The sequence below is a fragment of the Bombus terrestris genome, chromosome 6 (genome assembly GCF_910591885.1).
Source record: "Bombus terrestris chromosome 6, iyBomTerr1.2, whole genome shotgun sequence".
NCBI classification, from domain to species: Eukaryota; Metazoa; Arthropoda; class Insecta; order Hymenoptera; family Apidae; genus Bombus; species Bombus terrestris.
In genome coordinates, this window is record NC_063274.1 from 23,116,845 (window position 1) to 23,127,479 (window position 10,635).

Here is a 10,635-nt window from a genome sequence, read left to right on the forward strand (position 1 = left end):
ACAATGTCGTCCAGATAGACGAATAGTTCTATTCCTTGCAGTCCGGATAATACTGAGTTCATCAAGCGTTGAAATGTTGCTGGGGCATTTTTTAATCCAAAGGGCATTCTTTTGAATTGAAAGTGTCCGTACGGTGTCGAAAATGCAGTTTTATGGGCATCCTCCTGTGACATACGGATCTGATGGAAACCTGATGCCAAGTCAAACGTAGAAAAGTATTTTGCACTTCCTAATTGATCCAATATTTCTGTGATATTGGGGAGTGGAAAAGCATCGCCGATCGTTTTATCGTTCAGCTTCCTATAATCAATAACTAATCTCCAACGTTTGTTTCCTTGCGAATCGGGTTTTTTCGGTACGATCCATAACGGAGAATTGTATGGGGATATCGATGGTTCCACGATGTCTGTGTCTAATAATTCTTGAATTTGTCGATTTATTTCTTCTCGGTGTACTGGTGGGTAACGATACTGTTTAGTATTAACTGGTATATCATCCGTTGTAATTATTCTATGTTCTAGAATTCCAGTTGCTTCCAGCGTCTCTCCTGGAATATGAAATCTATCTTGATTATTACGAATCAATTTTTCGACGTTTTTCCTTTCCTCTTCGTTCAAGTGTTCAAGTCGTAGTAATTCAATTATTTTGTCAGATCTGCTTTCCTTTGTTTTTAAAATTATATTACACGCCGTACTAGGAAGCGGGGTGAGGTTTTCAAATTCTTTGATTACCATTGTTGGTGTCGTAAATTCATAATCTCTTGAAGTAGTATTTATTATTCTCAGATAACCTTTTCCTTTATGATTTCTCACAACTGCATTACCAAAATAGATCCCCTTGATCGGCTCGATTCTGGGAATAAATCCCTCTCTTATCTCTGGATTTGCGATATTAATTGAGCATGTTACCCAACTTCGTTTCGGTACGATTATTCTTTCTTTAGTGTCGAAGGGAATATAAATATTTCCCCATTTGATATGCCTTTCCTCGTAATCCAAACGAGCTTTGCAGCCTGCAAAAAATTCGGATCCTAAGATTCCGTCTTGATTGATCAGCAATGAGTCATCAACTACGTGAAAAATGACTGGATGGCCTGCGACCTGTATTACTGTCTGCCTTAGGGAGACCAGGCTCGTTGCCGTAATTCCTCGAACTTCAATTTGTTTCTGTTCGTCGATGATAGCTGAATCGAGTAAAGCAGGTTTTTTGATAATATTGATTTCTGATCCAGAGTCTAGTAGTAAACTTGTCTTGGTTTTTAAGTCTGGGGAAACTATTCGTGCAGTTGGGGTTGTTAGAGAATCGTTTAATTTTATTGAAATGATCCGAAGAGGTCGTCTTCCGCATCTGAGTTCGGTTCCTGGTGGTTTTCCCTCGTCTGTTCCTTCCGTGTTGGTTTTTCCTTTTGGCCTTGAGATTCCGGACTCTCTGTTTTTATTTTCGCGTGGCTGTGAGATGGTTCCACCACAGTATTTAATGGTTGTTCCCTTGATTCTACAGTCGACGTTACGTTCGATTTGTTCCTTGTTACGGATTGAGGAGTCGATTTCGCGGGGGCAGCTGCCCTTGTTCTCTTTATTACCATAGGCGCTAGCCTCCTTGTGGCCGCTGGCACTCTTGGGCGATTCGAAAATTCGTCCCTTCGTGGCTCGCCCCATTCCCCCGAAGGACGTGTTCGGTTTCCCGACTGTTCTTGAGCATAGGGTATAATTATTCCAGCATCTACCCGTGCTTTAAATTTATAACAATCCTTTACTAAATGCCCAGGTGTTTTACAATAATTACATGTTATGATATCCTGTTTTGAATAATTCTGTGATGGAGGTTCGGACCTTCGATCCTGATGATTGTTTCTGATATTGTTATTAGTGGTCAAGGGTCGTACGTTGTCGCGTTTGTAATTATTCAGAAATGTTGGTCGTTGGAGTCGCGTTCTATCGTTCATTTGTTTCACTTCTTGTGTTGCCTTAACGGCTTGGCGATACGCCTCTTCTAAAGTGTGGTATCCTGCTATCTTCACGCGTAAATACACCTCGTTTGGGAGCCCCTTAACGAAAGCTTCCCTCGTTTCCCAATTTATTGTATCTTGGATGTCCGGTGATATCGTGCCGTACTCGCTTCTTTCTCCGTCCATTATCGCTAACCTAAGATTTCTAACGCGATCCATGTAATCTAATATATCTTCCCCAGGTCGTTGGTATATCGTTCCTAATTCTCCCTTGTATTCGTTAAGAGATTTCTTTGGGCCAAACAGATCCTTTAATTTGTTCCCGAAATCGTTCAAACTTATTAGTTCTGTATCTTCGACGGCGAGAAACGCATGTCCGCGAAGCTTATTCATTAATAGTTTTACTAACTGGGGTTCTTGATGCCTAGGAACCATGTTTCGTGCGCGCTCGCATGCTCTTAAAAATTGAAATACTGAGGGTCGATGTCCGTCGAATACTGGAACTGACTCGATCGCGTCTTTTAGCTTAATCGGTTGGGAATATCCACCTGGCTGTACTGTTTCTTGTTGTGTTGCCGGCGGCGATGCAGGTGACTGAGGTTCTCTTTTTGTTTTGAGTTCGCGTACGTCGTTTTGTAATTCGTTCATTCTTGCACTCATATCGGTTATTACTCGAAAATTTGCATCCCACGTTCTTAGTTTTTTCAACAATGTCAAAAGCATATCTTCATCCAATGATTCTAATTTGGTTGCCATTATTTTTCAGATATATATTTTATCAATGACAGTAATAACTTTAATCCTCTGTGGAGCGTATCCCACCGATGCCACCAAAAATTTTGTCTGTTACGTTCTGTTATGTTCGATTTGATTGAGCTATGCCTTCCGTGTTAGGCTAGACTAAATCCAGATAATTTTTTTTTTTTTTTTTGATTTATGTTATCTTAGTTTAATCGGAAGGGGAAAATTGAAATGATATGATTGTTTATGAAATATTAATCGAGATGTCCGATTAATATGGTAGTTGCTGCCACCAGAAATAGTCTAAGGACTATTTCAAAGAATTTCCTTTTATTATTATTATTTCTTAAAGTTGGGAGGGTTAGTGTATGATGGGTATTGTTTGTCTATCGTGTCTTTTGGATTCCCAGTCTGGAAGTGCCTCTATAAGCACTTTCTTGCCTGTAGGAAAACAAACCTTGTACCCTGTCTGTCGTGTCTTTTGAACTAGGTGAGAGTCTATTATCTACTAACTGGTGTTTAATGGGTAGCGTTGACTTACGTTTGATGCAACTGGCAAACGAATTCCACCTTTCGGCTAACCTGCTATGCGCAGGAATACTGGCACGGGAGAGGATTAAAGTTATTAGGGATAGACAATTGGCAACGTATTTATTTCGTCTGACAGAGTTATGTTGGTTTAACTATATTTTAATTTATTCGTTGTTAGTTGATTGGAGGTATTACAATATCAGCAATAAGTATCGTCGGATGCAAATGTAGATATATTATACAGCGATGTACAATAAATAAATATTCTAGCTTCTAACTGGATAAATTTTACAAATGTTTGGTAGGATAATATTTATTCGTACCAATAAGATTAATGACAAACGCTATGGTGTGATGTGGGCGATGGCGAACGAGATCGAAAGGAATGCGCCTCCCAGTGTTCGGAAATTGGTGAATTTGAGGGCGAAAAACTAGGTGGTGAACCTTCGCGATTTGACTCTAATTCTTCTCGATGCCTCCTCTCTTCCTTTTTTATTTCTGCAGCAATTAATCGTTTGTACCAACGTTCGGCTCGCTTTTTGCTGAGGTGACTTTTATCTTTTCTATTCTTTCTCGATTTCGTCATGGAATTATAATTCGTTCTTGACAACAAGTAAAGTCGTAAATGAGTAAATGATTATCTTATTTGGTAACTGAGTTCACTGTAGACAATCAGTGTGGCTTCGTAGGCCTCACCCAAGGATGAGCAGTCTGCTAACGGTGGGAAGAGGAAAACGAAAACCTTAGATGCTTTCTGTGTCGAAAGCACCGTAATCACTGGTTGATACAGCGAACAATTGTAAACAAAATAGATCTAAAGCTGATTGAGTTTATTCCAAACAATTCATTAAATGTTGAGCAAGAACGTTTATCTCAATTTTGTAATTATATTCTCTGTAAACAATCCGTGTGGCTTCGTAGGCCTCGCCCAAGGATGAGCAATCTGCTAACGATGGGAAGAGGAAAACGAAAACCATAGATGTTTCCAATGATTGAAAACACCGTGATCACTGGTCGATACAGAGAATAATTGTCGTGAATTCAAAATGTTCGATTGAAATTTTATGTGAGTTATTTACTTGATACTTCTATCTGTCAACTATAGCTGCCGACGGATACTTTCGTTTAAAGACAACTTTGTTCAATTAAAAGTTAAAAAAGAAAGGAGGAGGGTGTACAATTTCGAATCTCCTACCTTGTTTGATTTGTGGAGTCGATCAGGTGTGAGTATGGTTTGGCGATGAATCGGTTTTAACAATTAAATTTTGTTTCGCGATTAGTTACTCGATGTTTCGGATTTTTCGAACTTAATTAACAATTTTATTAAACGGAATTACAGTATGTACTAGATTGTTTCTTTGACGCAGACGGATCGACTTGCGAATGAACAAAGGAATAAATGAATCACCGAATCTCAAGTTAATACCGAACCTTAAGTGCAATACTCTTACAATACTTTTTAAGTTAAACTCACTGTTTCCAACTAAGACTGACTTCTGACTGCTCTGAATTAAAACTGAACTCTAACTACTTTCAACACTACTTTCAATTAAATTCTAAACATGGTAAAACTAGCTCTGACTTCAATTAAAACTGCACTCCAACAACTCTATTGAGTACTGAATCTCTATTTATATTCTTCCTAATTGTCACGTGACCGATTATTTCTTTTGTAATTGTACCATTACTACGTGACAATTTATGAATTTCGTAACTACCTATTTCCGCTGGGGTTCTTGTTTTCTTGATTATCTCACCCTTTGCTTGGTGTTAATGACATACAAGGTGCTTGAAAGAATGTACATGTTACAGGTGGTCGTATTTTGCTGATGCTGCGTCTGCGTTCTTTCCATGACCTTCGTTACTGATACCAGTGGAATGTGCCGGTCGCGTGGCTGCTTGGCCTTGCTGAGGTTGCATTTTGTGTGTCCGGTGATCGGCCTGCTGATGTCGGTGAATCGTACGAGGTGCTTGCCGAGTCTTTGCACGTGTTGTATGCTCTATTTCTTATGTTCCCCAAGGTTATTGTGAGTTCAAGGACAAATTTTAATACGTCATTCTATAAGAGGTGGTGCGTGGTGGTAGTTTCTATTTGTTGATTTGCTTGCCGAGTTTTAGGTTAGTTTTCCTTTTTATAAAATGTTTGTTCGTAGCAATAAGTAATTTTGATATTGCTTGATGTTTGTATGATCTGTAGTGCTAATTTGTTTGTTGTATTTTCATATTTCTTTTATGAATACAGGTTATATTGAATCATGGATACTGACATGTCTGGAGCTGTAGAGGTATGTATTAATTTGATTTGTGTTGATTTCATCATATTTCATATTGTTGTCCTTTATCTTGAATTTGTGTATTTTATTTTAGTGTAAGAAAAAGAAAAGGAATAGAGGGAAGCGCAGGCCGTTCGTACCTCCTGTGGTCGAAGTGGTAGATACAAATGCCTGCGCCAAGGTCCGTTTTCCCCAGGAAATTCCTGATGGAGTGTTGGAAGCCTATCTATTTTTATTTTATTTTCCTTCTTACCCTCGTATATTAATTATATCTATATATATGAATAATTAACAATGTTTAATAAATTTTATCAAAGAATTTCCATTTTCATTGCTTTGTGTGTTTGTTTCTAGGTATACAAGTTGACACTTGCGTTGTTTGTGTATTGCGGTTATCTATGTTTTCGTTGAGGCACGTGCGGAGCGTGGGACGTGACACAAACACTACGTTCTGCACGCATAATGCAGTGAAAAGGGCGTTTAAACGACGAAATATCTCAAACGGGAGAGAAATTACGCATAATTGTCGTCAAAATCGATGAATTATTGCTATTTTCGTGTGTCTGGGCTTGTTTCGACGCTGGAAAACGTGTGCACTACGTTCGGCACGCATGATGCAGTGAAAAGAGCGTTTAAACGCCGAAATATATTAAATGGGAGAGAAATAACGTATAGTTATCGTCAAAATCGCCGAATTATTGCTATTTGCGTGTGTCTGGGCTTGTTTCGACAATGGAAAACGCGTGCCCTGCGTTCTGCATGCAGTGAGAGGTGCGTTGAAACGTCGAAATAACTCAAACGGGAGAGAAATAACGCATAATTATTGTCAGAATCGACGAACGATTGCGATTTGCGTGTGTGTGGGCTTGTTTCGACGTTGCAGAATAGTCATGCACTACGTCCTGCACGCATAATGCAGTGAAAAGAGCGTTTAAACGACGAAATATCTCAAACGGGAGAGAAATTACGCATAATTGCCATCAAAATCGATGAATTATTGCTATTTTCGTGTGTCTCGGCTCGTTTCGACGCTGGAAAACGCGTGCACTACGTTCTGCACGCATAATGCAGTGAAAAGAGCGTTTAAACGACGAAATATCTCGATCGGGAGAGGAATAACGCATAAATTTGGACAAAATCGACGAATGAATGCGATTTGCTTGTGTCTGGGCTTGTTTCGACGCTGGAAATCGCGTGCACTCCGTTCTGCACGCATGATGCAGTGAAAGGAGCGTTTAAACGCCGAAATATATTAAATGGGAGAGAAATAACGTATAGTTATCGTCAAAATCGCCGAATTATTGCTATTTGCGTGTGTCTGGGCTTGTTTCGACAATGGAAAACGCGTGCCCTGCTTTCTGCATGCAGTGAGAGGTGCGTTGAAAGGTCGAAATAACTCAAACGGGAGAGAAATAACGCATAATTATTGTCAGAATCGATGAACTATTGCGATTTGCGTGTGTCTGGGCTTGTTTCGACGCTGGAAATCGCGTGCACTGCGATCTGCACGCATAATGCAGTGAAAAGAGCGTTTAAACGACGAAATATCTCGATCGGAGAGAAATAACGCACAAATTTGGACAATATCAACGAATGATTGCGAATTGCTTGTGTGTGGGCTTGTTTCGACGCTGCAGAACAGTCAAACACTACGTTCTGCACGCACAGTGTAGTGAAAACAGCGTTTAAACGACGAAATATCTCGATCGAGAGAGAAATTACGCATTAATTTGGACAAAATCGACGAATGATTGCGATTTGCTTGTGTGTGGGCTTGTTTCGACGCTGCAGAACAGTCAAACACTACGTTCTGCACGCACAATGTAGTGAAAACAGCGTTTAAACGACGAAATATCTCGATCGAGAGAGAAATTACTCATTAATTTGGACAAAATCGACGAATGATTGCGATTTGCTTGTGTCTGGGCTTGTTTCGACGCTGGAAAACGCGTGCACTACGTTCGGCACGCATGATGCAGTGAAAAGAGCGTTTAAACGCCGAAATATATTAAATGGGAGAGAAATAACGTATAGTTATCGTCAAAATCGCCGAATTATTGCTATTTGCGTGTGTCTGGGCTTGTTTCGACAATGGAAAACGCGTGCACTCCGTTCTGCACGCATGATGCAGTGAAAAGAGCGTTTAAACGCCGAAATATATTAAATGAGAGAGAAATAACGTATAGTTATCGTCAAAATCGCCGAATTATTGCTATTTGCGTGTGTCTGGGCTTGTTTCGACGCTGGAAATCGCGTGCACTACGATCTGTACGCATGATGCAGTATAAAGAGCGTTTAAACGCCGAAATATATTAAATGGGAGAGAAATAACGTATAGTTATCGTCAAAATCGCCGAATTATTGCTATTTGCGTGTGTCTGGGCTTGTTTCGACAATGGAAAACGCGTGCCCTGCGTTCTGCATGCAGTGAGAGGTGCGTTGAAAGGTCGAAATAACTCAAACGGGAGAGAAATAACGCATAATTATTGTCAGAATCGACGAACGATTGCGATTTGCGTGTGTGTGGGCTTGTTTCGACGTTGCAGAATAGTCATGCACTACGTCCTGCACGCATAATGCAGTGAAAAGGGCGTTTAAACGACGAAATATCTCAAATGGGAGAGAAATAACGTATAGTTATCGTCAAAATCGCCGAATTATTGCTATTTGCGTGTGCCTGAGCTTGTTTCGACGCTGGAGAACGCGTGCCCTGCGTTCTGCATGCAGTGAGAGGTGCGTTGGAACTTTGAAATATCTCAAACGGGAGAGAAATAACGCATAATTATTGTCAGAATCGACGAACGATTGCGATTTGCGTGTGTCTGGGCTTGTTTCGACGCTGGAAATCGCGTGCACTGCGATCTGCACGCATAATGCAGTGAAAAGAGCGTTTAAACGACGAAATATCTCGATCGGAGAGAAATAACGCATAAGTTTGGACAATATCGACGAATGATTGCGATTTGCTTGTGTGTGGGCTTGTTTCGACGCTACAGAACAGTCAAACACTACGTTCTGCACGCACAATGTAGTGAAAACAGCGTTTAAACGACGAAATATCTCGATCGAGAGAGAAATTACGCATAAATTTGGACAAAATCGACGAATGATTGCGATTTGCTTGTGTGTGGGCTTGTTTCGACGCTGCAGAACAGTCAAACACTACGTTCTGCACGCACAATGTAGTGAAAACAGCGTTTAAACGACGAAATATCTCGATCGAGAGAGAAATTACGCATTAATTTGGACAAAATCGACGAATGATTGCGATTTGCTTGTGTCTGGGCTTGTTTCGACGCTGGAGAACGCGTGCCCTGCGTTCTGCATGCAGTGAGAGGTGCGTTGGAACGTCGAAATATCTCAAACGGGAGAGAAATAACGCATAATTATTGTCAGAATCGACGAACGATTGCGATTTGCGTGTGTCTGGGCTTGTTTCGACGCTGGAAATCGCGTGCACTGCGATCTGCACGAATAATGCAGTGAAAAGAGCGTTTAAACGACGAAATATCTCGATCGGAGAGAAATAACGCACAAATTTGGACAATATCGACGAATGATTGCGATTTGCTTGTGTGTGGGCTTGTTTCGACGCTGCAGAACAGTCAAACACTACGTTCTGCACGCACAATGTAGTGAAAACAGCGTTTAAACGACGAAATATCTCGATCGAGAGAGAAATTACGCATTAATTTGGACAAAATTGACGAATGATTGCGATTTGCTTGTGTGTGGGCTTGTTTCGACGCTGCAGAGCAGTCAAACACTACGTTCTGCACGCACAATGTAGTGAAAACAGCGTTTAAACGACGAAATATCTCGATCGAGAGAGAAATTACGCATTAATTTGGACAAAATCGACGAATGATTGCGATTTGCTTGTGTGTGGGCTTGTTTCGACGCTGCAGAACAGTGATACACTACGTTCTGCACGCACAATGTAGTGAAAACAGCGTTTAAACGACGAAATGTCTAGTTCGGGAGAGGAATAACGCATAAATTTGGACAAATCGACGAATGATTGCGATTTGCTTGTGTCTGGGCTTGTTTCGGCGCTGGAAAACGCGTGCACTACGTTCGGCACGCATGATGCAGTGAAAAGAGCGTTTAAACGACGAAATATCTCGATCGGGAGAGAAATAACGCATAAATTTGGACAAAATCGACGAATGATTGCGATTTACTTGTGTCTGGGCTTGTTTCGACGCTGGAGAACGCGTGCCCTGCGTTCTGCATGCAGTGAGAGGTGCGTTGGAACGTCGAAATATCTCAAACGGGAGAGAAATAACGCATAATTATTGTCAGAATCGACGAACGATTGCGATTTGCGTGTGTCTGGGCTTGTTTCGACGCTGGAAATCGCGTGCACTGCGATCTGCACGAATAATGCAGTGAAAAGAGCGTTTAAACGACGAAATATCTCGATCGGAGAGAAATAACGCACAAATTTGGACAATATCGACGAATGATTGCGATTTGCTTGTGTGTGGGTTTGTTTCGACGCTGCAGAACAGTGAAACACTACGTTCTGTACCCACAATGTAGTGAAAACAGCGTTTAAACGACGAAATATCTCGATCGAGAGAGAAATTACGCATTAATTTGGACAAAATCGACGAATGATTGCGATTTGCTTGTGTGTGGGCTTGTTTCGACGCTGCAGAGCAGTCAAACACTACGTTCTGCACGCACAATGTAGTGAAAACAGCGTTTAAACGACGAAATATCTCGATCGAGAGAGAAATTACGCATAATTTTGGACAAAATCGACGAATGATTGCGATTTGCTTGTGTCTGGGCTTGTTTCGACGCTGGAAAACGCGTGCACTACGTTCGGCACGCATGATGCAGTGAAAAGAGCGTTTAAACGCCGAAATATATTAAATGGGAGAGAAATAACGTATAGTTATCGTCAAAATCGCCGAATTATTGCTATTTGCGTGTGTCTGGGCTTGTTTCGACAATGGAAAACGCGTGCCCTGCTTTCTGCATGCAGTGAGAGGTGCGTTGAAAGGTCGAAATAACTCAAACGGGAGAGAAATAACGCATAATTATTGTCAGAATCGATGAACTATTGCTATTTTCGTGTGTCTCGGCTCGTTTCGACGCTGGAAAACGCGTGCACTACGATCTGCACGCATA

The 10,635-nt window shown here is 41.0% G+C and overlaps 1 long non-coding RNA gene across 2 annotated transcripts; it reads left to right on the top strand.

Annotated features, from left to right (window-relative positions):
* The first annotated feature begins 4,292 nt into the window (after nucleotides 1-4,292).
* Nucleotides 4,293-5,812, top strand: LOC125385350. Of its 2 annotated transcripts, XR_007224474.1 has the most exons (4): nucleotides 4,293-4,443; nucleotides 5,033-5,241; nucleotides 5,463-5,505; nucleotides 5,588-5,812. It is a non-coding gene; the product is annotated as an uncharacterized LOC125385350 (long non-coding RNA). The 2 variants fall into 2 exon arrangements; XR_007224473.1 differs by lacking the exon at nucleotides 4,293-4,443 and having other exon boundaries at nucleotides 4,450-5,241.
* The last annotated feature ends 4,823 nt before the right edge of the window (nucleotides 5,813-10,635 follow it).